The 25,152-nt window shown below is 33.7% G+C and overlaps 1 protein-coding gene across 1 annotated transcript in view; it reads left to right on the top strand.

The window, feature by feature from the left end:
• Window positions 1-25,152, top strand: part of LOC111503500 (partitioning defective 3 homolog) — a 211,996-nt gene that overhangs the window by 46,641 nt on the left and 140,203 nt on the right. The gene's annotated exons all lie outside the window — the stretch shown is intronic.

Raw genomic sequence — 25,152 nt, 5'->3', positions numbered from 1 at the left:
CCATTCTATTTTCAGATGAGGGACAGTAATCAGTTAATCAGTTCAGTAATCACTTGATAATTTTGCTCAAAATATTCAAAACCCGTAATTTACATAGAACAGGAAGAGGACAAAGGAGTTGTCCTATATAAACCTATATACCTATATAAACAATATCAGGATATTTGGAGTTCAAGCAAAAATAAATGAAAGCTGCATATTTAAGAACACGAACATATATGAGGTAATTCATTGGTCGGTCGTTAGCCAGGCGGTTCGACGTGGGTGCTTTGTTCAGTCATTCGCATTGACTGCCGTGTTGGTCGGTGGTTCATACCCTAGAGTGAACGATCGATTTTCACTTGCTATCATCCAACCCGTGTTAGGAATCACACGTAAGGGTAAGACCTCGGTAATCCTTAGCTCGCACAAGTTTCGACTTCTGAGGGTTGTCGTTCGTAGGGGTGCGACAGCTGCTTAACGGAAAAACAGATTTTAAACAGATTTTTTAGTGAACAAATTCATTCAGTAACTTTTTTCATGATTCAATACAGAAATGATTATTCAGATTTTTTGAAACCTAACCTGTCGACGGAGACAAATAATATCCATTATATGTCACGGTTAGCTGGCTGGTATTAAAAATGAAAGGGCCGATTCAATTCTCTAGTGGTTTCAAAGAGTGCGAGTTCATTTTTCCAGAAGCCTAACAATTCCAGCACTAATCGATTTTCTAATCTGCTTTAGTGTTGGAATACAGAATTATACTATTTTGAATGGACGACGTAAAATACTTGAATAGTTGAATGATTGTGTTAAAGTATATCTCACAAGAAATATTGTGCTGCTGTTCTTTAATGACAGTATTTTAATTATAGTGAAAATGGAAATTTTCAAGTAAGGAGAAACTCAGATAATATCAGTGATATCTCTTTGGAAACGTGAGAATAATCCGCAGATGTATTTGTGACATACAACAAAAAATAGTCTATTTGAAACAACTAGTTTATCTTTCAAAAATAGAGATTTATTCAGAAATTATTTCAAATTTTCAGTTTTTATACGAAACATTGATTTCTATACCTAATAGAGAAACTATATATGAACTATGGCCTGACTGTATAGGCATTTTATTTCAAATAACTCAGTGATAAGTGCTCGTTGACCATCCAGTTAAAACTAAAAGCAAATCAAACGATTGTTCGAGATAGAATACTCTATTCACATCGATAGTCTGTGAAAAACAAAACTAGGTTTTATAAATAAACCTCAACGTGAAACTGGGACCCTCGATCCAAAAGGCAGCGCTGTTTCGACCTGCCAAGGTCTCATCAGTGGTATTTGGCATAACCACGAATGCATGAGTATAATCATTGAAAAATGTAGGAATGTTGATTTGTAAAGCAACCAAATGATAGTGACATAAAATGAAAAAAAAAATTATAAAAGTGTTAACAAACAGTAGAAATTAAAATATAATAAATAATATAGTCTGTTCCACCATTCTACTGAAGATGTCTGCTGATGTGGCCTGGTTCCTTGTCAAGTCTTTCCTTCATGGTATAGAGCCTGAATGCACGATCAAATAGACTGTAGACGTTCTTGGGTTGGCATTCGTAATCCATATACCATCTCGTATGACTTGGTTTTTGGTATTCAGGTGTTTTCCACTTGTCGGTACTCTTCATTGCAAATAGTATCGAAGGTTTCACGCTTGTCGGTGTCTATTCTGAGTCTCCATGTCTCCATATTATGAAGGTTTCGTCAACGTACCTCAACCAGACTTGGGTCATCTTCAAAAGTCAGAATTTCAAACCATTCCATGTATATGTTTGCTATAACTGATGAAAGTGGCGATCCCATTGACAGCCCCTCGTCGTGCATGAAGAATTCTTCCTTCGGTTGGAAGTAAAAGAGTTTAGTGGACAGAGTCAAGTGTTTTCAAGCTTAGGAAAAAATTATTTGAAATTCACAAAAGACGAGGTTTTCTCTGTAGCTGTTGAATGTTTGGACGTAGGAATCTGAATAAATTGTAGGTGACTGATTCTATGAAAGTGATTATCGGAACTTTTCATTTTTAATTTTATTGTGGATTTTGTGTAGTCCATACAGATGGAGCTTAACTGTGATGCGGTGTCAGTGATCATATCTCTTTTAACGAAAAAAATAGTTGATGGTTTTTCAAAGTCTGGTACACTACCTTTCTATCGATGCTTTGGGATTTGTAGCAATCTTCGTGTATTGGCCCTTGTGAAGAATGCTTTTGTTCTGCCTTCAGAGATCGGTATCCATCACAACGTAGCATTCCTCTTGTCTACATGTAGAATACTGTTGGTGTGGTGGTTTATTCGTTGGCCTTCCAAAGCTATTTGTTCTGCATGCCTGAATTATTCCGCCTCAGTCTGATCAACATGGAAAATGAAAATGAATGGCCGAGGATGACAATTATACCGACCGAAGACGAAGACGATTGTGGATACTAACAATCAAAACGTCGTGAAGTAACTTGGATTGAATTGTTTCAAATTTTAGTTTGTTTCAATTATTCAATTATTGGATTGAAATTATTGTAATTTCATTTCAAGGTTCATTTAAATTTTCAATTTTATTTGTTCTTTTAGGCACTTCGAATCATTATATCATATTAGACAAAAGAAGTATGAACTAATGAAATTCACCAGGAAACATTGTCAACCACCTTCAAACAAACGATGATGATACTTATTCCATTACGTTTTAGATAGTATACTAGTAGTATTTTGACCTTTTGGGTCATTTTCTGGGAGCAAAATCCTGGAGCCTATAAGCGGGTTAATATTTCAATTATCAATTGTTGCTCGATTCCTGGATTGGGGTTCTTACGCAACAATTATGTATACCAACTCTATGTTGTATTATTTCATTCAAATAGTTGAATATAAACTGAATTCGACTGGCTGTATAAATGATTGTAAAATTATATGTCAATAAAATTAATATAGATGAAGATATAGATGTTGCACGGGTATCGGTAAAACTAAAATCTACACTTTACATCACTTTTAATCGTTCATATAAGGTATCAAATATATTGGTATCAATTTCAGTGAGATATCAAATATAGTCCTCGGCTCTTGTATTCATTCAATTTGTATTCTCAAATTTCATTCTACATATTGTTAGGAAGTCGAGCGTTCAAATTTTATAGTTCATAGATGTCTACAAAACTTTGTGTCACCCTGTTTTTAACACCTGAACAGCGGTTTGTTCGTTAGCAATGTGGCGTATCACAAAGGTGTAATGTAAGGGCAGATGGGAAAACCGTTGGCGCGTGTCCCCTCATGTACGCCACACGATTTCGAATCTCACCCCTCTTCAAGTGTACGTACATTTATCACAAGAATTATCATTCGAATATTAGTTGAAATCAAATTTTAGCAAGCGCAATTCATGTTATATTTACTATTATTTTATGTCTGTGGTAAGTGAAACTACTTTGGAGGTTCCTCAAAAGGAGAGGAAATTTAGAGAATGATGATTGTAAATGTATCAAAAAACACAATTCAAACATGAAATTTATCAGAAATTTTATTTTCACTGAGATGTGAATATAGCACCTACATATTAGAACATGCTGGGAGCTTATAAAAAATTTTACTTTCATGACAAATCCCTGTGGAATTCTTCATAATCTCTGAAGCATATCTAACACTTGGAAAAAATTGAGCATCAAGGGCGTACACGCATAAATTTCCAGACTTAGTTTTCACGTTAGGTAAGGGTTAGGTTAGATCAAAAGTGAGTGGGTCGATTCGACCCTCCACCGCAACTCGCAAGGTTTCATTGTGGCTCACACCTATTCACGCTTGACCAAATAAACCCAACTTCTTGGCGAAGCCGATTAGTTTATATGGTTAGTGATCTTTCAGGTCAGATGGTAAGAGTTTGATTCTACCAAACTCTGAAAATCTGATTCGGTCCACAGCGGGGCAGGCACACTGCTGTTTCATCATTTTCCAAACAGAGGCGGCACACAATGTGTTCCGACAGTCCCAGTCTCTGCATATGATGATTCAGATGACAGTGACCTGTAAGGAGGCATGTTAGGCCATCCCTACTGTAGTCCAACAACTGTTTGGTTTCAAGCTTCGAATGAATGAATGAATGATCTTGCCAGAAGTCTTTGAATCTTCTTGCTATCCAGGTGTTCAATGTTTGTTTGGCAAAACATGCCATGATGAAGCTACTTGCAGCACCCTCCTTTGCAGCCTCATTTCCTTCCAGGCCAGGAATCCAGACCAGAGACAATTTGTTGAGTCTTCTTATTGACGAGATTCGTTTTTGGCAATTTAGTTTTCACGTTACAATGAGCGTAAATTCATTAACAATGGCGTCACAGGAAATGCGAATATAATGGGGTATTGCCCCTCCTGTATATGTATCAGTAACTTTTGATGGTTTAAGAAGGAACTACATTGGTTTTATTTTTTTCGAAAAGGTATCTATGCTGATAACTTTTTGCAATGATTAACTTAGACTGGGATTTTGTGAAAAAAAGCTGAAGATTCATAGAACAAGTTGCTCTTAGACAAAATCAAAACTAACTTTACCGAAAAAAATAAATTTACAAATGTTATTGAAAAATTTTTAGAAATATATAGATCGACGGCAGATTTTCATTAACAAACATACAAAAAGAATATATGTGAAACTACTACTTTCTGCCAGGGATAAGGAATTACACTGAAGTCTTGTTTAAATTATTTTAAAATTGATTAGCTTCTCAAGTTGTAGTGAGTAAATCAACTGTATATATTTTTTAGTTACTTATTTCATATGGATTTACGAATTATGAGTATTCACCTATTTATTACTGAGAAATAATTTCTGAACACACTCTTTTATTTTTCAAAATATTCACCTTAAAAATTATACACTTTTGCATGCTTTCAAATCAATTCTCGAAACTTTTTTGAATTCTGTAATTGATATCTGAAAAACACAGTTTAAAAAAATTTAACAAATTATTAGTCAATAAAAATCCTGCTTATGGTATTTTTTTCAACATATTAGGGAAGCAGATGAAGTCTTTGGGCGATCAGGAAGATACAGACAACGAGTCATGAATTTATTGTGATTTCCTTCAAATATTCAGTTAATTGATGTGCTATGACGTTTTGAGCTTCTTTCCTAGTTTTGTCGAAGAATTCAGACAAACAAATTGTTGTATAGCATTAAACGTTTACTGTTCTTTCTTTTCTTGAACAATCAACTTTTGTGAAATATCAGTGGTTGCTTTTCCAGTTCATATGAAGCGAACGTTTTTTGAGCGTTGTTCAAATTGGTATCTCTCTAGAATATATCTCTTTCTAAGAGACAGTAAACCTTTTTATTCTTTTTCTTGTTTAATACGATCTGGTATGAACTAATTTCCATTACGACAGTTCGTACACTGGATTCCATCATCAACTTTATTTTGAATTAGGGATATTATCTAATACAGTCTTAAATAATGGTCGTTTGTGAGAACAATCGTATCAATCTGGCGGAAATTGTCATTATTTTGATGTATGACTTTATTTTATTTGATGGATCATAGTATTCTCGAAATCCATGAATACAGGATGTTTTTTTGCCTGATCCCACTGTTGGGACATGATCCTGAAGTTGCTTTTTACAGTCCATCTTCTTCTTCCATCTAATAAAATCATGCTAATGAATATGTTTAAATATATTTTTAAATATGTTCTTTCCGTTAACCAGCTATCGCACCCCTACGAACGGCAACCCTCAGAAGACGAAACTTCCTAAATTGAATTTTGATATGCCGTTACAAAATGGATCAATATAATATTACTGATTATTTTCCACTCTATATTTTTTATTGTTATATGCACAACTGTAACTTCATAAGTGAGAATTCATAAGTAGACAATCATTAAATGAATATTACCGGAGTTTTTTCCCAACACCAAATCGTTATTTTTACACCTCGACACGTGTTTCTATCACCAAGTAATCATCTTCAAGAGGAAGATAAAACTAATAACTACTCAAAACTAAAGCTACTTATACTAATCAGGTACATCATACAGGTAGGTAATCAGGTATTACTGATTACCTACCAAAAGGTTCTGCAGTGTATGACTTGTTTCAAAAACCACCTTCATACCTAGTTCCTTTATACGAAGAACTTTGGAAAGATTTTCAAGGAACTAGGTATGAAAGTGGTTTTCAAAACAAGTCATACACTGCAGAACCTTTTGGGAAGTCGAAAAGACAAAGTCGAGAATTCGGAAAAGTCTGGAATTTACGAAATTGAATGTAAGGACTGCGATGCAAAATATTATGGACAGACAAAAAGATCTATTAAAGTGAGATATAAGGAACACATAGCACACTTAAAATATGGAAGACCTGAAAAATCAGCAGTCGCCCATTATATTTTGCAACAAAACCATTCCATAAACTTCAGTTCTTTAAGATTAGTTAGACAAGTTAATAACAACAGGCAACTAGATGCCTATGAGAGTGTGGAAAGAAGTAAATGTAATAATATTATGAATAACGATAACGGACCAATACCAAATAGCATACTATATAGCTTGTTGAAATAATATTGTTGGGTTTACTGATTACTACAAAAAGACACATTGTAAATATATTTAGATAGGCAATATTGTGAAACTAATTTTATATAGCTGAAAATTGTTCTATATATAGCTGTAACATTTAAACATACATAAGGACATATTGTAAATAATAGAAAGGCCAATTGTAAAATTAATTTAGGGTGGCACACTTGTATGGGTGGTATAACTGATTACCTACCTGTATGATGTACCTGATTAGTATAAGTAGCTTTAGTTTTGAGTAGTTATTAGTTTTATCTTCCTCTTGAAGATGATCACTTGGTGATCGAAACACGTGTCGAGGTGTAAAAATAACGATTTGGTGTTGGGAAAAAACTCCGGTAATATTCATTACTACACCAAAGGTTCCAAACAGTATATCACAAATCATTAAATATTCTAATATCTTTTCAGACCCCGTTTCAACTCGAACTCGAATTAAAAAATGGTTTACCGCTCTGTGGCCTTGACCGCTGCTGAATCATTTATACAACGAATCAAGTTCATTAACAATTGCAAAAAGAATCATAATCAAATCAGAATGCAACATTAAACTGATATTAAAAAATAATAAATTATCAGATAATTGCATCTTTGTCTCTTGAACAAACACGCAATTGGAATACTACATGTTTTTCGTAATTAATATGCAATTAGAGAATTACTTATCAACCTCCATCAGACGAAATCTGAAAAATCACATGCATTGTGTCGGAGGAAATCTAAGAGAAAATTAGCACTTTAGCGAGTTCATTCTGAAAAACAGGGTATATTATTACAACATGCAAGAAAGCGGCATAAATGAGACGTATAATGAAAATAAAAAAGAATATGAAGTGGAGTACCAGAGTGTACAACTATACACAGATGTTCTCTAAGAAATATGATATCACAGAAAACGTTTGCAGGTGTGCAAAAAAAAGACGTAGCAGAGAAAAGATTGTTAATCAGTTGTTTATAACTATGATTTGTTTGCATCAAAAGATGACAGAAGATAGTGAGATTCTCCGGGTTTACAACACAAATGTAAGATTTATCGATCTCATTTTACATACTGGGTAAAGAGCAAAATTCACCGATTTGCATATGAGTATAATAAAGAAAATAAATAAGTTTGTAGTACAAACATTTTTCCTAAAGAAAAAGTCTAACGGTCCCTTTAAAATGATGATAGGCTTGTATTTTGATATGAAGGTCTCAAGCCATTATGTGATCAGCAGGTGAACTATAACCCATCAAGTCGTATTGCCTGAAATTCTCGGTTTATAACAATTTTGAGTCAAACTATACATGAAGAAGTTTTGAGATTTCAGATTCAAGTTTGTGTTTAGCAGAAAAGAATTGGGTTTTATTTTTTTATGTACCAAAAAATTCAACTATATGATTATGGCCTCGTAAATAAATACATTTTTTCTGGAGTTTTACGAGGGTTTTTATCAATTAAAGTAACTGTTGTCAGAAAATATTGCCATTTTTTCCTTCTAATGAGATCTCTGTGGGATCTCAAAAAAAACCAGATGAGTATCTGATATCTGATTATTATCTTTATCTAACCTTATACAGACCACCGCGCATGCCAATTGCATATACTTTTTCTCTGATATTGCTACTTTTAAAGCAATCAAATGTATTTGATCGAACATGAGAGATATAAAAAAAAACTTTCATCAAGTTTTTCATGGATGTATTGAAAAGTGTTGGAAAGTTGCTGATTCTATAGAATGTCCTTTTCTCACACTAGTGACACTAAAACTCATGTTATTGTGCTTTTTGGTGAACTCAAGCCTCTAACATAGCCGAAAAAACCAATATTTTGGTAATAATAATAACAACTTTATTCACAATAATAAGAGAACTTTTTTATTTTCAAGGGAATAAGTTGAATAAAGTATCTAGGCCATAAGCGCTACTGCACTTGATTTGCAAACAATGTATAATGTAATAAAAATAATACAAAATACAAAAATATAACAATAAAAGACAATAGTATTGTATCACGAAAAATATAAATGTTGATTTAAAATATAAGAAAATAGTTGAAATAATATAATAATATTATAATAAAACATACTTAAGATTAACAGTATAGGTGATGCTATGATGATATTATATGGCAGGAGAAATAACACAATCAAGTATTGAAGATGAATATATAAATAAAAAATGGGTAAATATGTTTGTAGGACCTGTTTTATAAACAATCTAGAAAGTTTATTATGAAATTTATGTCATTTCCTATATAGTATGAATATTTTAAATTCTTTTTTGAACAATGACTTATGAAATATATTTTTTATCACTTTCGGTATTGGTTTATAAAGTTTTGTAGCAGTGAAGGAGTATGCTCTTTGTGATATTGTTTTTTTCACGATAACTGGTAAGTGAGTTTTTTACGATGTCGAGTGCTATACTTGTGATTTCGGACTAGTGCTTTATTTTTACTGGTGAATTTCAGTGGTCATTAGTCATTTCATTGTCTAATATGATATTAATTGATTTGAAATCTCTGAGAGAATCTGTACATTGTTTTTTATACTAACGTTCCTGAGGTATATTTATAGATATTTGTATCAGTCTTGTTCAAGATATGGAATCTGAAATGTGTTTATGTCAGTATGTCCCCGGCGGCGCGGCGTACGCCCCTAATATTAAAGACATTTTTTCCATACCTTAGAAATTGCAATTTTTTTATAAATCTCTTTATATGTTAATGGCAAATGTATATATTATTGATTACTCCCGAGAAAAACAAACAAGTTTGTATTTGATCCCTTTTCTAAAAGCAGACGTTTATCAAAATCGTTGATCTTTTTTGTTTTCGGTGTAGTAAATCTGATTCGAAAAAAATCATTAGTCAATCGTGACGAATGGGAAATATCTACACAACGCCTCTCATCTCGTGTTACTTTTGAAATTATATACAATCATTATCTCAAAATGATATTTTAATAAATTGGGAACCAGTTTACAAGTGGAACGCTGTTTCCGTTGGCACTTAATATGTAATTCTTTTTCGTATTTGGTTTAACGCAACAACATCGATCATGACCGCAGAGGCCTAGAAATTTGTAAATTCCATGTTGACGTTTCATATTGATGCGTTAATTATTATAGAGAAAATGAACATCTTAAAGGATATGTATGTTTGTAAATGGCTAGAAGGTTCTGGTTTTAAGGCACTAATAAAGTCATAACGATTTAATTGACTGTAACATCAACTTTCATTTCCGATGGTAATGGTGTGCGTAAAATGAACTAGGTTCACGACGTACGGAAGCTACTGTATAAACGTTTTATTATCACAAATCAAAATAAATATGATTTTTAGTGTAGTTGATAACAAACGTTTTATTATCACAAATGAAAATATTATTTTCAATGTATTTGATAACAAAAAACCAATTTTGACTTCGAAACTTTAATCTAACAACTTTATCTCTCTTCATCACTTTTTGTCATCTTTAGAATTTAGATATACATACTTTTTGAAGAATTGAGACTTTTTCATCATTTTACTTCACCTTACGGTATAAAATGTCACTTACACATCATAAGCAATAAGACACTTGTCGTCATTCCTCTTCAGCACCGTTCTGGATAATATTTCATTCATGTATTAACGTGTTAGGAATACACGTTAAAAGGTAAGACCTCGTTAGTCCTTTGCTCGTACAAGTTTCGACTTTTGAGGGTTGTCGTTCGTAGGAGTGCGATAGCTGGTTAACGGATAAAACTTATTTGAAACTTGTTTTTTTATTTATAACATTACAACTTGATGTTAAATTTACTCGTGTCAAGATGACAGTACGTAGAATGCATGTGAAAATTATTCATCTACACATAATGCAGAACAAAAATGAACAATATGAAAAAGCTTACGAGAATCTAAAATCACCGATTCATCACATATCAACAACTTTTTCATCAAACGTAATATCTTCATTCACAGCGAAAAATACACAACTATTCCCAACAACAACGATGTAACATAATAAAACTGTAAAGAAATTACACTTTTTTGTTACAACTACTTTTAAGAAACTAATTTTGAACTGACAAAAACATGAACGTTTATTATTTTTAATGCTCCACAGTGTTTGTAAGTTTTCGTGTAAGTTATTTGAAAATGTTTTCTTATAATGCCTCAAAACTCAAATCATCAGCTTTAGTACAAGTTTTATACCAATGAAACACATATTTCTCATTTAATTGAAACAAATGATAACTTGTCAAAACAGAAAAAAGTTCGAGTCTTCTTACACATGTAGAACCTCCGATACTCCACAAAAACTCTCATTGTATATTCGAAAGAGTATGATACTTCGGCATGCACAAATAGTGTCTTCTGTGTTGTTGGACAATTGCCAATCGACGCTGCATAAATCTGCCATAAATGGCTTATAATAAGTCATATAAATGTCTAAACGCCTACAACGCATTCTTATGTGACTAACACCTTCCTTCAATGTATCGATAAACTTGCCCGTCGCCTTTTACAACTATCTGATTTGCATAAGAAGAATCACTTTCGATGTGAAAAATGTGTATTTTCTACAGAAACAGTCACGACGTTTACTCTTTTCTAGTTTTCTCTTTTATGGAGATTCGAACAATTTTCACTGAATTGTTTAATCTTTTCGTGATTTCATAGATATTCTTCTCACGTCTTTACGTTACTCACTTTTCGGTGTAAATGGTGACGTCACAGCTGGACGGCGACCGCTTTTTGTCTTGGCCTTCTTGGATATTTGTTGTTCCTTCACGAACTCTGCCAGGGGCAAGGTTTTTAAATCTCCAATTGGAATTCTTTTACGATACATGCTAAGGAAATTATGGTGTATTAGTTACTTAGTGGCGCAGTGGCGTGCAAACACATATACTAAATGAAAAAAGAGAATTGAAACTTTCTATTTTTTACCACTTTTATTTGTAACTTATTGTTCCTTGATATGGGCAGTAAATTAGGAAATTTCTCATGAAATAGGCGAGCTACTTCCTGTTGTGGATCTAACCATTTGTCAGACTTGGAGTTAACGAACTTAAAACTTAAATTGAAATACTGACAATTAATGTTGTAACATACAAAAAAGGTTGACAAGAGTTTTAAACTAACGTTGCCACGGAAATTATATATAGTTTTTTAAAGGATACCATCTAAAAATGATAATACTATGGTTTTTGCTTACTTTCTTATTATCAATACCTCAACATGAAATAAGTTTTGAGTATATTGCAATAAGTTTTGAAAGTATGTTATCGAATTTCGGTAACCATATGATTTTAATTTATTTTATCTTGATTGTTGCAATAAACTTGAAAGCGATAACACTTTTTGCATTAGGTAGGGGTAGCATTTTTCCGTTGAAGTATATCAAATTATAATTTAAATTTGACGTGTTTTGGAATTTAGCTAAAATATGTACCGTAACCGAAATAATGAATTTATTCCGTTTGGCTGTTACAGACTATAATTTATACCCTTGCGTTGTCAAGAACACTCTGTACATACCCAGAGGTACCGCGCGTTAGGGAATGTATTACAGTGGAAGTTGCGAATGTCTCAACAGTTATTGTTGCCATCACAATGTAAATTCTTTCATGAATCATTTTCCTTGTAATTCAGTGTTTAACGTACGCTATTTGAATAATGGGTTCTCTATAAGCGATGATGCGAAGAAAATTGAAGAATAATTTATTTTTCAGCCAGCCGCAGATGTAGCGGTGAGATGAGATATGTTCATCTGATTGAACTCGGTTATTTGTGATACAATTGCAACGTGTTTTCGAGTTTCAGATTTACATCTATGGTTTTATTTTTTTGTTGTTATGAAACTGTACAGCGCATGATTTAACTCGCATGATTAACATGTATCAAGATAACCTTAAAATAGCTGATACAATTTCAACAAGACATTAACATATTCATTGGTGATAATGGAACGGTAAAATACATTATATTTTATGAACTTGGCTATTTTCTGAAATCTGAAAAAAATTGTAATGAAAAACTACGGGTTTGGAAAAGGCAATATCTTGATTTATCCTTATCTGTCAGTAACTTGACAAATCTCGAAACACGAATATTTCTACATGTATACGGAGACACGGAATTCAGAGATTATTAGGATTCACCTTAGATAATAGGTTAAATCATTTAAGAGTTCTGAAACAGTGAAGTTCGAGGTGTACTGAGTTGAACCTCAAAAGGAAAAGCAGCTCTTGGTGGAATCAAATGTGCCAAGACACTTGAACATTTCCCGTGAAGGTATCTCTAGAAGAGAGACACATCTCCAACCTTTTTTCGATGTTCCAGACTATCAAGATTGCAAGTGACGTTCTCGTCTCCAATCAGGCGGATGGCTCTTTTCTGAATGGAATTTAGCTGCTTCAGGGTATATTTGGCGGCGAAGCTCCATACATGAGAACAATACTCCAAAGAAGGTCTGATCTGAGCTTTATAAAGCATCGAAAGTTGTTGAGGTGTGTACAGTTTTCTGATTCGGAACAATGTTCCAATCTTTTGAGAAGCAGTCTTTGCAATTCCAGCGATATGACTGTGCCAAGACATTTTAACTCGTAACAAATATATCGGAAGTAGAAAGCGGAATTGTCTGACCTGACGTTATTATATCCGGTGAAGATGTGCTTCCAAAGCCGATGTCCTGGGATCCAAATGTAATGACGAGATAAATGTGCTGTCGTCAGCACCGCAATACAGGGTGGAGTACCAAAAACGAAACAAATCGAATATCTTTAGAACACATGTGTTTTGAAAAAAAGGCAAAAAACGTCGATTTGTAGTCCAAGGGGGACATCTTCCTATCATAATCTCAACTGTCATACCTCTTCCCCCACCTCTCGGTGACTATCACCCAAACAATTTCAATAGGGAAAGTGGTAAGTGTGACACATCGTTGAAAAGGTAATTTTATAAGGAATTCAGCTATGTCAATTTTAGCTACCTAACTTTCGATTTTGACATAAATTCGGTGACAATGCATTATGGAGGTTTTTTAGGGGAAAAAGAAGATGTCGGCCCAACAATGGCGAACAAGATTTGCAATTGTGGTCCGATTTGATTCAAAATTGATAAGTAGTGGTTTTCAGGGTCGGAAATTATGAATTGTTTTTCCAATTCCAATCAAGATGGTAGCTCCAAAATGGCGGACGAAATTTGTAATTATGGCTGTGTTGGCATATTTATTATTTTTGAAATGATATACAATTATTTCTACCATATCCTGAATAGAATAAACCATTTTCTATTTCACTCGTTAATGTACCTGACGTACTACTGTCAAGAAACTGATATAAATAAGCACTGAAACAAAAGGTTTTTTATAATACCAATACATAGGCGTAGTAAGTCAATTGTTATTCCAAAGGTACGAATGTCATCAAATAACTTTAGAAATGCTCAAAAACGTCAGACTGCGTTTCGAGAATAACTTATACTCATTATGTAATTTTTACAATTGTTATTCTTTATTCGTGAATTGCTCACATTACCTTTCAAATATAATGTGAATTGAAAAACGAAACAGTTGTTTTTCCTGCAATAGAGCGCCAAAATGAAAAATTAGGTAGAGAACACCCATATGTCTGAATTCCTTTTTCAATGCTGTGTTACACTTATTATTTTCTCTAATCAAATTGTATGAGTGACCAGTTGAGGTAACGATAGGATTTGTCCCCTTGGATTTAAAATTGACGTGTTTTTGCATTATGTTCACAACACATGTGTTTTGAAGAATTCATTTTCGGTGTCGGGTTAAATCGAACCATAATTAGAAATTTCGTCTGCCATTTTGGAGCCACCATCTTGATTGGAATTGGAAAAACAATTCATAATTTCCGACCCCGAAAACCACTACTTATCAATTTTGAATCAAATTGGACCATAATTGCAAATATTGTCCGCCATTGTGAAGCCGCCATTTTGTTTTTTCCCCTAAAAAAACTCCATAATGCATTGTCCCCGAATTTATGTCTAATTAGCTTGCAAATGAAGTATCATAATTTGAAATACGGAACAGTTTTTTTCCCGCAAGAAGGCGCCAAAATCGAAAGTTAGGTAGCTAAAATTGACATGGCTGAATGGGGAATGTTCCTCAATTTAGGTTATTATAGTAAATGCAAGTTTGAACAACATAAAGTTGAGTTCAATTCATGAGTTTTTCAAATTCACTTCGAAAAGTATTCAAATTGATGTTTCAAATGTTGGGTTTTAATTTTTAAGAGGATTTGTTTCTAATTCACATATTGGCAACAGCGCCTAGAATGCTAGATCGGAGTTCAGGTTAGTAGTATGCTAGTAGAAGAAGAATCATTCAGTAGTGTCAAATTAAGGCAAAATATAAATTATAGTTTAATACCACCTCCACAAGCCACATAAACAACATTTGTTTTGTTATTTATTTATATAGAGGAAGATAGTTTAGGTGCACAAAATGTCATATGTCACAGAATGTCTTGGAACTCGGAACATAAGTAAACAGAACAGCACGCCTCTGGAATATGTCATCTTTGTTTGTCTTATACAGTTAACAGATTCATTGTCCTTTATTAGCTATAACCGATGTTGCCAATTGGTGAAATAGAAACGAATCCCTTTAAATGTTGAATGCAATTCCTCTTTTTTGAGTATTTAAATAATTTTTTAAAGAAAAAGTTTGAAATGATAAGTTTAAAATGCGTTGTTTTAGAGCTCTTTTATGAAAACTACTTGATTTTCGTCAGGAGGAACATTCCCCATTCCTTATGAACTTACCTTTTCAACGATGTGTCACACTTACTACTTTCCATATTAAAATTGTTTGGGTGATAGTCACTGAGGAGTGGGGAAAGAGGTATGACAGTTGAGGTTATGATAGGAAGATGTTCCCTTGAATTAAAAATCGACGTGTTTTTGCATTTTTTTCAGGACATGTGTATTAAAGATGTTCGATCTGTTTCGTTTTCGGTGCCCCACCCTGTATATTGGATTCTTGTTTTTTTTTTTCAGTAAGTCGTTGATATACAATAAAAAGAGGGTTAGAGATAATATGGATCTCTGGGGAACACCAGCGTTGATGGTGAAAGTATCTATCGACAGCCACTTGCAGGGAGCGTTCTTGTAGGAAGCTGAAGAGCCATACACAAAAATGATCCGACAAGCCATAGCATCAAAGTTTGGCCAGCAAACCCTCATGTCATACACGGTCAAACGCCTTAGAAATCTCAAGCGCAACAGCTCCTGACTCTTCATGTTTCTCCTGTCGACTTCCACCAGAGTACCTACTCAATTTTCAAAATAAGCTTCTCGTATTCGATCCATCATCTTTATAATTCCATTCCCAATTCGCTAAAGTAATACAGAATTATTGATTAATTTAAAAAAGAACATAAAAGTTTTCTGCAAGTTAACACAATTTGATGCATTTCTTTTTTGTATATCCCTATCTTTTTTTTTCTCTCCAGCTTGTGTTGGGCAAGTATTCATTTCTCTTTATCTTCCATTTTACTTTTTCCTCTTTTTGGTGTTGTTGATGAATATTCAAGTGACCCAACAAATGCCAAAAACTGTGTGATATAGATGTATGATTCAGCATTAGTTAGGTTAGTTTTTTAAGTTATAATTTATATTATAATATTTAAAATAGCAAAAGTTGAGCAAAAGTATGCCCTGGTTAGGCCCAATCACCCGAGGCTCCGATACATTCGAGACGGCGCGCCAGCATTATCAACCAACGACCACTTCCCACACCGTGGCGTAAGTGATCATTATATCCGAGAATCATGTGCCGTGAGCAAGCGCAATGAACCAAGAATGACAGCCTTCTGCATCTGTCCGGCTACTATTTCTGCTTGGTGCGGCAGGCCGGTATGACTTTAAGATTCGAGAGTAGAGAGGGCATCATTCCACCAAGGACTCCAATAATCAGAATAACCATCTTGACACAGTGGTCTGGATAGAGTCTGCGGAGTTCGAAGAGAAAATCTCGATATTTTATCCGTTTTTTCCCCTCTTTTCGGATTATATCCGTCTCGTCAGGAGCTGAAAACTCCGCAACAAATATCGTCTTGCTATGGTGGTCGAGAAGGACTACATCAGGCTTATTAGTTTGTATGAGCCTGAGGGTGGGGAACGAATAGTTCCAATAAATTCAGCACTTCTCGTTCCCCACAACGAATTCAATATCCTACGGAGCGTAGGGCAATACCGGTGTCTCATCAATACCGTAAGAGTGCCGTAAATGGTAATATATCTCTCTAAGGGCCGCATTATGTCGATGGATATAGGCCAAGACCGCATATGCTGATAGCAAGTGCATTTGGTTCTCGGGTGTCTCGGGTGCAGGTGCAGATACTGCACAAGCTGCAGTATCAGTATCAACAGTATACCGTATGAGAGCGTCATATACATTAGGAATAATAATGTTTTCGTGTAACAAAAAAAAAGGCATTTGCTCATTCGTTTTACTAGAGAGAAAACTGAAGTAGGTAGCCATTTTATTTCACACACTAAGTATAATTTACTAGTAATAACAATGATTAAGACGCAAGGAATTTACTTTTCGAGGTAGTTATGACTAGATGCAATTAAGTACCTAATTAAAGCACTACTATATCGGATCGAATCATGACAAAAATTGGAAATATCTCAGATATGCCTGATTTAATCAGAAAAACTATACAAGGTATTTGATAATTTATTTTGATACATTATATTTTCACTGAAACATTGAAAATTTTAATTGAAATTTAAAAGTAAAAACAATGTTCAGTGTTATTACAAAAATCTATTGATTGTTATTAATGCCAGTGTGTCATATTTTTGTTATTCACCGTATACATACAACTATAAAAAGTCTTGAGATTTGTTATATCTAATGTAACAAAAACATTGATTGTTTGAAATTAATACTACATTTCTTACTTTTTGATCGATTGAATCATCATTTTTATATTCATTTCAGTTCGTTGCATTTTTGTCTCACTAAATTTTGGGATGAACTACAAATTTGTTTTTCAAACCTTTGTAAAGGTATTCCAATTCAAATTTGTATAAAAGAAAGTGGAAATACCCAAAAAGGTAAAAAACTCCTAATTTTTTCACCAAAAATGACTTAGTAGATATATCTATCTCAGAACGCATGCAACTATTCAGGTTCAAATAATTGTGAAAACACTCGAATAATCATGTGATTATTTTTACTGATAAAATGGAGTGTAACTAATATTGATATTTTTTTACAGGTACGTGATGCTTGTTCTTTCAAATACAACACAGTGAGTAATCTACGAGTAAGTAGTGTTTTATCTTTATGCGTTTATCAGATAGAAACAAACTTCGGAAAAAATGTGGTATTTGCCAGGGGAGTAGTTGTTTTCTGATGGGTGTCAGTCCATTAACCTACAGTGTAGGGATTTGGCCTGAACGAATTGTTCCTTTAGATTATTTGATTTATAGCCAGTCTTCAAATATGCCCACTGACTATATGTGAAAAGTTTTCTTTCCTTATACGAGGAATTGGCAAATTTTGGATATGCGGTTGGTTATCTCCTTCACAGGTAGATGGGGCGATGACAAACTTGTCGTTTGTTTTCCGCTTCAGCCAAGTTTGAGGAATGATACTCTGGGATTACAATGGGATTATGCGAAGGCATTTGTCTAATCCTACTACGTAGAAATGCTGGGAGAAGGTAAACCTTCAAATTATATTCTAAACACTTCTAGATGCATTCATTTACATCGAATAGATGACTATATATTATTCATCTCCTGATGATGACAATTTGGTGAAACGTATGCCTAAATAAGTGTTACGTTTCTAGTATATGGGAGAACTAACGAAGGTTAGTGTATAATGATGAACAGATTCACAACTCGTTTTTTCAAATTCTGATTGGAAATGTTACGTTACCAAAAATAAGAAATGTTGAAATGAATGCCATCATTGGGCTGAGCATAATAGTAAAGGGATCATTTAGTGGTTCCGAGCAATAAATAGATATTTAATTTGTTTTTATGTCTTGATTTCTTGGTTTTTCTTCAAGCAAGATGTAGTATTTCGTTATGTTTCAGCAAAGATTTTCCATTGCTTGGAGATTTTGCGAGGTCACATTCAATATATTCACAGACTAATCGCCAATATTCATTCAAATCATAGTCTCTTTGAAATTTGATTTGTTTAAAACAACTGAACAATACAGAGACTGCAGTTAGGTTACTTATTTGGATTAACCTCAATGTGATTGCCTTATGGTTATTCATTATATTAATAGAAATATAATAAATCTGATGACTGTGTCAAGGAAAGATACATACATAGTGAGAAGAATCTAATATGAATTCGATACATTCTTTTCTCTCTACGATAAAATCTGGTAGATGCCTGCCGAAAAAAAAATACTCTGAACATAAAATATATTCCGATAGTTCTTGTAGCAGGACCCCACTTAAATCAGAAGAGTAATTACCCACATAGCTACATGTGTATATATTTTTTTTTGAAACAAGATGTTATTATATAAGATTTAAAAAAGCTCCTGCCAGAGTTATGTACTTTTTCTAAAAAAATATTTAAAAATTACTATATAGATGTTATAATTACTCATCAATGTTAAAATACTGTTCAAAGTGATCTCTTTTGTTTGTAACGTTCTGAAATAATAATAAAAATGATTTTGTTCATTTCTTTACCGTAACATCGTGCCTCGAAGGTGTAACAACTAGTCCCAAATTCAATCGATTTTTTTTGTTAAATTGTTCATTGTGAAAACATTACAAAAATTTTGATAACTTTTCAATCATATTTTAATAAATACATACTAACGATAAAAGCAATCAAATGTATAAATTATTTGATAGCTTTTGCCATATTGACAATTATCTAAAAATTGTGACAACGTGTCCCCCGCTCCCCTATTCGAATATTCGCATCAACTTTTCACCATAATTCAAACAATGAATATATCAACCAATATGTATTTATTTCAATTTTAAATATCAAGGCTACTGAATAAAATGCATAACCTTTCGTTGGTTTGGGTGTCTTATTTTGAAAAATACATTTCATGAAATGGATCAAAAACGCAAAGTTCAATTGTTTTTCTGTTAGCATCACGATAATGAGTGGAAAAACACTACTAGTTCTCTCATTTGAACGAACTCGTATTTTCTCAGTACTAAAAAAATTGGCACAGTAAAGAAGGTGAATCTCTATATACAGATACAGTTGACTATTGTTTTCTTCATCAAATAAATATAACTATTCAAAAAATACTCAGGTTCGAAATCTGGAAGAATGTTCTCGCTTTCGTGAAGCAAACTGATCGCTTTCAAAGGAGAGATGAAACTTGGAGAGAGAAAAAATGTACATTCCATTCCTTGCCGTGCCTTCCACATAACTTTTTTCTGTGTCATCATGAACCCGGACTTCCTGTTATTGAAAAACCATTAGTACTTCTATATCCCATTTAACGGAACCGACCATCACCCCCTGCTGACACATAGCCAATTTTTCTTCCCCAACCCACCGAGACAAGATGTCAAGTGTATCACGAAACGTCCGGCCCTTGGTGGCCGTGCGGTCGTGACCTCTAACACGACGTGCCTCCAGAGCCCGTTTTTCGGCGTCCGACCGTTTTGAAACCCGATCTCTTGCAGAATTGCTGCCATTTACATGGAATTTTTGAATGTGGGTGTTGCCGACCCGACAATTCGACCGACTCGGCAGTTTCTCTTATTGCACTCGAGTTTGTGATTGCTGGTTCATGCTTTCGGCTCGCTGCGAACATCGAAAAAGGCAGGGCACTTTTGGAGTACAAAATGCTTACTCATTAGTAGATTCCTTCAACGTAATTTTAATAAGAAAGGAATGAAAACCCAATGAAACGATAACAGAAATATAGAAAAATTTAGAATATGTGAAACGTTCAAATCATATCCCCTTATTGTGTAGGGTTTTTATAATACATTAGATATATTAAATGTATTGCAATATTCCATTCATATACAGAGTTGGCCAAATTGGACACTTTTAAAAAGAAACTTTTTTTCAAACTAAATAGATGAAAGCTCACAATTTTTTATACATAAATGTCATTACGAAACATCTTCAATCAAATTTTTTCTCTATGCACCTTTCCAGATCATTGGAAATATAGCTTCCTGAAACAAATACATAAACTAGGAGATGAAAAAATATTAGGAATTATAGAGCAGTTTGCAATCAGTCAGAGATATGGCTAAGATGTTTGATTCTGTGCTTACAAAGAAACTTTCCTGGGACTGTAAGTCTTTACTCAATTCCCAACAACACGGTTTTTCAAAAGGTAAACTCACTTGTACCAACCTTGCTCTTTACACAAACTACCTAACTGAAAATCTTGAGAGTCGGCTACAAGTTGACTCAGTCTATACTGACTTTTCCAAAGCCTTTGATAGAGTCAACCACGGCCTACTTATATCTAAAATTCAAGCGCTTGGTATAGGCGGGACTGTTTTGCAAGTAATCAATAGCTTCTTAATTGGTAGAACTCTGTCTGTAAAATACGGAGATCAACATCTACGCCCATTCAGGTTCCATCAGGGATACCGTAGGGATCCCATACGGGCCCACTGCTGTTCAACTTGTTTGTATCGGACATAGAGTTTGTTTTCAAATATTCAGAATTTCTCATGTTTGCTAATGATCTCAAACTTTATCGAGCAATTACTTGCCGGGAAGATACTGAATTAGTTCAAAAAGTTCTCGAAGCCTTTTTCATGTGGTGTAGAAATAATTTGTTAGAAGTAAACATTGATAAGTGTCAAATCATCACGTTCGCTAAATTTAGAAGTCCAGTATTCTTTGAATATACATTGAATAATAGAGCTCTTGAAAGAGAAACATTTATTCGCGATCTGGGAGTTAAATTTGCTAGCGAAATTAATTTTAATCTTCAAGTATCAGAAATTGTGGCAAAATGTCGCATAATGCATAATGTTTTGTGTTGAAAATTTCTACTGATTTTTTCAAATGAAACAAAAAAGATTTTATATTGTGTATTTTCGAAAAGTTGCTGTAACTTTTTTCCTGTCACAAATTTCTTGTTTCTATGAAAACATTTCCATAACATTTTTTACGTAGAATACAGTGGTGTAAATGAGATATCAGTAGTTATTGATTGAAAACTATTTTTTCAATGAGACACCCTGTATATTCCTGCATATTTCAACAGGACTTGAAACTTTGCTGGTCATCTTTAAAATACAGATCTTTTGGGTTTTTTTCATGTAAACACGGCAGTAATTAAAACGTATAATTTCAATGAAACTGATAAAAATTTATTCTATATTTACTACTAATAAATGAAACTTCAACAATGATAATAATAATAATAAAGAACAATGAAACATATTTCTTCAGAGAAGATGTTCGAAATGTCTACCAGCTTCTCCTACACACAGGCGACACCTTCTCTGAACGTTTTTTGCCGAATTTATTAGTTCAATAGGAGTGAGAAAAACAAAACTTTACATCACTGCCGCTTCCAATTCGTGTCTAGAATTGTTCGGAAATTCAAAATAAGATCTTTTAACCTTCCCCAGAGGTAAAAGTCTATAAAAGCGTTAGGTCCGGTGACCTGGCCGGCCAAGGGTTGAGTCCTTGGTTGGCTATCCAAATATTAACAAAATTTGGAGCCAAAAAATTGGTGACAATTGCAGTGTTGTGAGGCGAAACCCCGTCTTGTTGAAAATAATTTTTTCTGAGCCCCATTAGTGGCAATTCATCAACAAGCGGTTCAATATTGTCCCTTAAAATTTCTAAATACAATTGAGATGTGAGAGTGCCATTATAAATGAACGGGCCGATAATTCTACCCCTAAAACACCTGCTGCCCGCCCAAATACTAAATCCAAATCTTCCTTGACTTCTCTGCTCCACAATAGAAGATTTTGTTGTGCCCAAGTATAAGAATTGTAGCAGTTGAAAATGCCGGCACTGCTCACATAAGCTTCGTCTGTTCAAATACAATTTAACGAAAAACCACGTGCTCGGTTACAACTTTGCAGAAACCAATGGCAAAAAGCCATGCGGCGTTCAAAATCTCCTGGTCCAAGTTGATGAACTCTTCTGGTCCTGTGTGGCTTGAATTTGTGTTTTTTCAACATCCTCCTAACGTTAGTTCTAGGTAGGCCTGTTGATAATTCCATATATCGCGCTGACGTTCTGGGATTATTTTCAGCAGCTCCTGAAACGACTATTTCTTCCAACTACTCATTCCTATTGGATTCATATAATGTTGGCCTTTTCTTTTCAAATTAACCACCATCAATTAGGTTGTGTCGCAATCTTGCGAAAATATCTCTCTCTTTACCTCTCGTTCAAAAATAAATAAGAGTTTCCTTTTAAAAGTGTCCAATTTGGCCCACTCTGTACAAACTTAACCCAGTCTTTCATATTTCTGGCTATTTTTTGACTCTGTACATCTTAGTTCTTTATTTTATTCTTTTGCAATATTTCACCTAAGACTGTGTCTCGTCTTCCCTGGTCTTCCTCTTACCTTCATTTTTTTGTGTTTTTTTTCCCATATCTGTTTAGTTGTCTCGTGGTATTCATTTTTTGTAAGTATTCTCAGGTTTCTAAGTATATCTTTCTCTCTCAATCATTACAACTATCTCTCACCACATGTAGGTTTTTATTTTTAGGTGCTCATTTATTCATTACTTCATATATGTATATTGTGAATAATTTGAGACTTGAACCATCAACTTGACCAAGACCTTTTTTTTGCTATAAACGCCCCTGATTGAATTTTCCTCTGTGGTAGTGATTTCTTGATTACTTATTTTGCTATAAAAATGTATGATGTTGTGTACACACCTTTCTAAATCCGCTATGTGATTCTCTATTACTGGTGTAATGTTCATATATTTTCATTTTGCATATTTTAACGTACTTATGTTACAACCTGTATATTGGGTGCTATTAGTGCCGTTTGCCAGTCTTCAGGTGTTTGTTGTTATTTATTTTAATGCCAGGAATGTCTTGAAAATAATTCTAATAGTACTAGAATATTCTGGAGCGCTATTTGAATTTCGAGAAGAATTTTAACACAAGTACATATTAAAAGTGCGGAAAGAATTGTTCTATATTTTAATTTCGAATACACCTAATCAATCGTGTCATCGTTTCTTCATCGATAAGGTGTTATATAATAGTCTAATCGTGTCATAAACACTTGAAACCTCGAATAATGTAGGCAGCTGTTATTTTAAACCTATTCAACGAAAATCGAGGTTGCTCTTATCTTTAAATAGTTTCCTTCCAAGTAAAGTGCTGTAGTGACAGTGACAGGCTTATTGAATCACATTATCAACACTTGAATAATATATAGGAGAATGGGTTCTCTCAAAATTTAGTAAACATTACGGTAAAACGTACGTCGGTAAAACACTCCCAATATCGCAAATGGTTTGCAAATATAAATGTTTTGTTGAAACGTACAAAAAATAATTCCCAATTTGTTTACAAATTATGAAAAAACTAGCAGCAGATGAAGAATAATTCATCTTTTCAATAATAATCACACACTATTCTTTTTAAAGAAAAAATTGCTAATATTTTTGTTATTTATTTAAATAAGCCACTGCACTTGTGCAAAAAAATAGGGTAAAAATTCAATGAAATCATTCATAACCGATAAAATGTAACAGTTACATCATGAAATGAAATTAACGAAATGTCATAGAAACGGGAAAATACTACGACTGTTTATATTCGTTGCTATTATCCTCTCCTTTGATTTTTTCCATGTTCGCCTATACTGCAGTTTAGTGGTGTCTTAAAGTCTTCGATTTCTTTTATTTCAAGGTCCACTGAGATATTAAGTAAAGACAACATATCGATTATAACCAAAATTGAATTTATTTCAACAAAACATTTCTGTAAAAATTTAATTCGAAATTAGTTCGCAGTGATTCAATATACTTAATAATCGACTTTATTCATCACAAGATATGAAGGATATCTTATTTGTATTTACATTAATTGAAGAAAACCTTATGACGAATGAGCGAAGCTAAAGCTGTTTTTCAACTCAACTCTTCTCAACTCAATCTACTTCTCATTTCGATATCTCTGAAAAAATATCCGGACTCCCGTATTATTAATTTACTGTTAATTATCATTAGTTCAATATAATACATATACACACACACACACACATATATATATATATATATATATATATATATATATATATATATATATATATGTGTGTTTTTCAAAACATTTCTTGGAATGCAAGTTCCAGAATCTAAACGATACGGAAATTTTGCACTATGGAAGCAAAGGTTGGATAGTTTACCCACCAGTTTTCAAATTATCGTATCCACATTGTCACAGGTATACGAATTTTAGGTTTTCAATTAAGTTGAGGACCTCTATTATAACGCAAGAGTAGAATGGCCATGTTACGATTGCGCACGGCCGGTGTAAACCTCGAAGTAGGAATGGGTCAATTGAGGCTGAGCCAATGGCGAGAAGCGCTCACTGCGCAACCTCTGCTGCATGCAACCAGTGATGCAATT

The sequence above is a fragment of the Leptinotarsa decemlineata genome, unplaced genomic scaffold (assembly GCF_025532065.1).
Source record: "Leptinotarsa decemlineata unplaced genomic scaffold, Ldec_3_MD MMD2_tig00000251_RagTag_RagTag, whole genome shotgun sequence".
In the NCBI taxonomy this organism is placed as follows: Eukaryota; Metazoa; Arthropoda; class Insecta; order Coleoptera; family Chrysomelidae; genus Leptinotarsa; species Leptinotarsa decemlineata.
Note: the sequence above shows the minus strand (reverse complement) of the source record. Positions and strands in the feature narration are given on the sequence as shown.